A 6,000-nucleotide genomic window follows, 5' to 3' on the forward strand; every position below is an offset into this window, starting at 1 on the left:
TTTGCTTGGCCAAACTCTCAGCTGAACCTGTTTAACCTAGCTTGTAAACCTTCTTTTAGGCCCATCTGTGCACTTCTCTGTAAAATCTACTTTTAGCAGAACTTTGCCAAATCAGTTTAGCAAGAGCCTCCAACACCTGCTCCCTTGATATCTGCCCACCCTCCACTATCCAGTGGGGCTCCTTGGCCTCCACCCCCTCAGGTGACATCTGATCACCTGGACTGTCTTTAGCCAGAACTCCTGGATCCCTGATGTCTCCTCTCACTCACTTTCCATCCAGTGACCCACCCTGCTCCCAGGCCATAAATTCTCACCTTCCACCTGGGTCTGAGTTGAGCCTCACACTGCAGAATCCCATTGCCTTGATCCCTGCACCTGTCACCATGGTCCTGAATAAAGTCCTCCCCACTGTGCTTTACGAGTGTCACTGAGTCATTTTTCTCTGAGCATGGAGACCAAAGAGGGTCAGTATAAAGGGCTCCTTGCGTGGCAAGCCATCTCAGAGGGACATGCCTGGCCCAAACAGGTCTTGTGGGAGTTTCCCTTTCCTATGCCTGTAAGGGTGAGGTTCCTGGGCCAAGGCCATCGTCAAGACCACTGGGGATGGACATTGTCCATCATTGCTGGTGAAGGGAGCCTGGGAGGGGAGTCCATGTGCTAGGTTAGGCGTTCCAGGGCATCGTTGCGTCTCCCTCAGCAATTCTCGCTGTCTTGTCCATATTTAGGCAAATTCCCACTTTGGGCCTATGTACATCCTGTCCCCAAGGCCAGCTCCCTTGCTCAGCCTCAGGACACAGTTTATATCCCCCTCCTAGCAGGGCCTTCCCTGTCCCCTATCCTTCTCCAGGCCTCCTCTGGGTCTTTCTGCTAGGCATTCACTTCTCTTTGCAATTTCTCTTGCTAGTGGCTCTGTCCCTAGTCTCTTTCTCCCTTTATTTTATTTATTTGTTTATTTTTTGGGACTGGAGTTTGAATTCAGGGCCATCACCTTGGGCCACGCCACACGTCCTTTTCTTGTGATGGGTATTTTCAAGATAGGGTCTCGAGAACTATTTCCCCAGGCTGGCTTCAAACCTCGATCCTCCTGATCTCAGCCTCCTAAGTAGCTAGGATTACAGGCGTGAGCCACTGGCACCAGGCTCTATCCTCCTTTACATCTAACTTTCACCAGGACAGGAGCCTAATCCCGCCCCCTGGAAAAATGCTCAGCACACAGCAGACATAGCAGCTACTTGTCCACTGTCGGTGAGTGAAGCTGTTTGCACAGGGCTTGACATTCAGTAGGTACTTAATAGATTTGGCTTCCTTTTGGGGGCTTGTTTAGGCTTGCTCCTCACAGTGGGGCCCAGCTGTAGTGCTGACTACATGACCAGCTTCTGCCCCAAATGCCTGAGTCAGAACAGGGTCCCCTCCAGCCCTCCATCCTCCCTCTGCAGTTGGGAGGCCAAGGTTTCACCCACCTGTGCAGCTGGGGAGAGGCAGAGAAAAGGGTGTGCACGTGGAGTTTTTGTCACTTCTGTCTGCTACCCCAGTGAGCTCCCTTTGAGCCATTTTGCCTTGGCAGGGAGGGACGAGGCAGAGCAGTTGTGGACCTCTATCCAAGATTTGAACCTGATTATGTCAGACATTTGTAACTAACACCCCCATCCTATCTCCAGGCTTGAAGGAGATTAATTATTCTCTTTATTATGTGTTTATTGTAGTGTGTGATAACACAAAACACTACCTAACTTCTACCTAAGCCAAAAGTATCCATAACAAACACCTGCGAACCAACTACTCAGCCAAGAATGACCCCAGCACAAGGCCATTCCTCCTCTCCAGAGGTGCCTGCTGCCCTGATCTGTATGTCCTTTGCTTTTTATAGATTTGTTCCTATGTATGGAGATATCACTAAGTAGCATATGAGTTGCTTTTGCTTGTCTTTGACAGTGTTCACTGTGTGTAGACTTCTAGGACTTTCCATTCACACCCAACATTACTTTGTGTGTGTGTGTGCAGTTCTGGGGTTAGAACCCAGGACCTCATGCATGCTAGGCAAAGTGCTTACCACTCAGCTACATCCCACCCCCACTCCTAAGGTTCATTCATTTTGTTGCTGCAGTTCATTCATATTCACCACTGTACAATACTTTAACTGATTTATTTATTCGGTCAGTGGACAGTTGAATCGTTCCATTCTTTTTGTTTTGTCTGTCTTCTGGAGCCCATACACAAGTTTCTCAGAGGAATACTGAGGTGTAGAACTAGCATTTGTAATTCACATAAATATTGTAAACATTAGAGAAAATTCCAGTTGTTCAGCAATTCCCAACCTCATCAGCCCCATGCAAAGATTATTTTTTGTATGGCAATACTGGGGCTTGAACCCAGGACCTCACAGTTTATAATACTGAATCTTCTGATCCGTGAACATAGTATACCATCTCTTATTTAGAACATCTTTAATGCCTTTCAATTAAGTTCTGTTATTTTTCAATATAGGTTTTATATAATTTTGTTCGATGTTTCAGATCCCTTAGTTTATGTTGTTACTGCAAGTGATATATTTTCAAAATTGTATTTTCTACTTGTTTTAATAACTAGTATAAAAAATTTAGCACACTTTCTATGATGCTTTACAGCCAGTAGCTTTTATGACTTCTGGGAATATGTTTTTTGTTTTGGGTTTTACATGTACAAAAAATAATATAATTTGTGCATAATGACTGTTTTTAAAAGTAGCCTTCAATCTTTCCCTCTACCCATTGGTCTTTCTTACAGCATCGGCCAGGACTTCCATAAGATGCTAAGTGAAAGAGGAACTTTAGCTCTGAATTTTAAAAATACAGAGTTGAAATGTTTAATTTTAGTAAACTGACTTATTCTTTTCTGCCTTCAAACAGATAACCTAATCTAGGGCTATGAAACCATGACTCTGGAAGGTCTTGCATGGTGACGGTAAGCTATAACTGCTATAGTTGCCACTTTGGTATATTAGTCTGGTTTTCTGATGCTATTACAAAATTCCTGAGGCTGGGTAATGTTTAAAGAGCAGAGGTTTATTTAAATCATAGCTTTGATGGCTGAAAGTTTAAGGTTGGGTAGCTCATTGGTTTGGTCTTGAGCAGTCACATAGCAAGACAGGAAGCAAGAAGGGCAGACACTAGGCTTGCTGTTTGCATAGCAAACCAGTCAGGAACAAACTGAGGTGCTGCAACATTAATCCCTGCTGAGGGTGACCACCAATGACCTAATACCTTGTACTAGGTCCTTATTAAAAGTTCCACTGCCTCTCAACATTGCCACACTAGGGGCCAGACTCCCAGCACATGAACCTTTGGGAGGCAAACCACATCCAATCTGTAGCAGCATGTCAAGTAAAGCCACACACACAGTCTGCCATGTTTAATGCTTCCTTAACTCCTGATTCAGGGGAGATGCAGAGACCCAGGACCTCAGCTCTGCAGTGGACAGCCGATGGCCGGGAATCAGTGAGCGAGCAGCCCACTAGTCTCCCGCCTCCCTCCACACATGGGCTGTGGAGGCCACAGTCATACTCTTCATTTCTTTCCATGGGTCTGTCTGTGCTGGACTTGCATTGGAGCTAGGTAGTACATTTTAGCATCCGAGAGGCCTAGCATCTTCTTCATGGGCCTTTCCTCTAAAAGTTCTGGCTATTACCTGATGGTATTCCACCATGTGAATGTTAAGATTATTTTTGTTGATTAAATATCAAAATGTGGTATTTTTCCCTTAGGAGGCTGAGGAAGGAGGATCAAGAGTTGGAGGCCAGGCTGAGCTATGCAGGGAGACTGTCTCCAGAAAAAGAAAAAGAAAGAAAAAACAGTGTTTGCTTTTTTTTTAGTAAGACTGCATTGGATTTACAGATTAATTTAGGGAGAATAATAATAGTACATAGCACATGTATAATTGTATATTATATTGTTATATTATAATATAAGAACAAGGTATTTCTCTGCCTTGATTTTTAACTTTTATTTGTGTATCAGCTGTGTATTTCTGAGGAATTTTGTTTTCTGGCTTGCTTTTATACTGCTGAGACTCTCTTTTATATATATTTCAAGCTGATTATTATTTCTACAGGAAATATATTGCTTTAAGGTATTAATTTTGTGACTGTTAACATTTTTTATCTTTCAGAAGGTTCTCCAGGGCTTTATGCGGTTTCATTGTCCTCCCTTCCTCCTTTCCTTCCTTCCTTTTCCTTCTCTCTCTCTTTCTTCTCTCTCTCTGCCCCCCCCCCCTTTAGACAGGGCCTCATTATGCATTCCATACTGGCCTTGAACTCTCAGCTGGGCACCTGGAGTTGCCCAGCTACAAGGATGCAATTTGATCAACAAATAGAGATGATTTGAACATCAATTTTTCTATATTTATATTTGATTTCTTTCTCTTAGGTCTATTGGAAAATACTTTGAAAAGAATTTTTATAGAGGTACTTCTTGGCCTGTTGTCTTGGTTCTGATTTCAATGGAAACCCCTATTTCACCATTAAGCATGGTACCGTATTTTTGTTTGAAATATATACACGTATCTCCCCACCACAGTTATATCTAAGCCAAAGCCATAACTAGAGAAAAGTTTATTTTAGCAATGTTTTCTCTTTGTTGTTATTGTGCATATAAGTACATATGACTGTCGAATCTCTATACCAAAAGCATTAATATTTGTAAGATTGATTGGTTTGCATTTTTCTTTTCTATACTCTCCTCAAGTTTAATATTATGGTGCCTTCAAAAATGTTTTGTATTTTATTTTCTATTTTCTATTCTGTTCTACTCTACTCTATTCTATTCGATTCGATTTGATTCGATTCGATTCGATTGCAGTGCTGGGGAGGAACAAGGGCCCCCTGCGTGCTAGGCTTGCACTCTATCACTGAGCTATACCCCCAGCTCCATAGCAGAATTTGAAAGTACGCTGTCTTTTTTTTTTAATCTACCTGCCACAATTAACAGCAGAATAATATATTCCCTGAATTTTTGAGAGAAATTACACATCAAGCCATCTAGGCCTCCTGACTTTAAAAAAGGAGGAAGGCTGGCCACAGTGGCTCAAGCCTATAATCCTGGCTACTTGGGCGGCAGAGATCAGGACGATGGCCATTTGAAGCCAGTTCAGGCAAAAAGTTCATGGAACCCCATCTCAACTAAGGGTTGGGCACAATGGTTCATGCCTATCATTCCAGCTACATGGGGAAAGCACAAACAGGAGGATCCTGCGCCAGGCTGCCAGACATAAAGCAAGAACCTATCTCAGAAATAACTAACACAAAAAGGGCGGAGGGCATAGCTCAGTGCCATGCTGAGGGCATGGATAACCTGCTGGAGGACCTGGGTTTGATCCCCAGCAACACAGAACAACATAAATTTAGTTAAAGATTAAGTTAGATGTCCTCTTTCTTGTGAAGTTAATCTTGAAGATTTTTGTTTATATATAGTAAATAATCTATTTCATTCCCATTTTCAAGTGTATTTGTATAGAATTGTGCACTTGATTCTAGCCCTCTAAAGTCGTGGCTGTTCCCTCTTCCCTTCCCTCCCTTCTCTTCTCTTTTGAGAAGAGAAGCTTGGCTATGTTGCCAAGGCCAGCCTGGGAAAACTGGGTTCAAGCTGTACCTCTACCCTAGCCTCCCAAGTAGCCGGGAGCACAGGCTCGTCTCTCCAGCTCCTGTTTCCTTCCCTTATCACGAGTTTTGGATATTTGTTCATTCTTACTCTATGACTTTCTGTTGCTTTTAAAATACCCTTTTGAATTTGTCAACCTTAGATTTCTGTCTGAAACTTTTTTTTTTTTTGGCAGTACTGGGGTTTGAACTCAGGGTCTACACCTTGAGCAACTCCACCAAGCGATTTTTTGTGTAGGGTTTTTTTCAAGATCAGGTCTCACAAACTATTTGCCTCAGCTGGCTCAGAACCCTGATCCTCCTGATCTCTGTCTCCTGAGTAGCTAGGATTATAGGCGTGAGCTATTGGCACCGGGCTCCTGATCCTTTCA

The sequence above is a fragment of the Castor canadensis genome, chromosome 18 (genome assembly GCF_047511655.1).
Source record: "Castor canadensis chromosome 18, mCasCan1.hap1v2, whole genome shotgun sequence".
Taxonomy (NCBI): domain Eukaryota; kingdom Metazoa; phylum Chordata; class Mammalia; order Rodentia; family Castoridae; genus Castor; species Castor canadensis.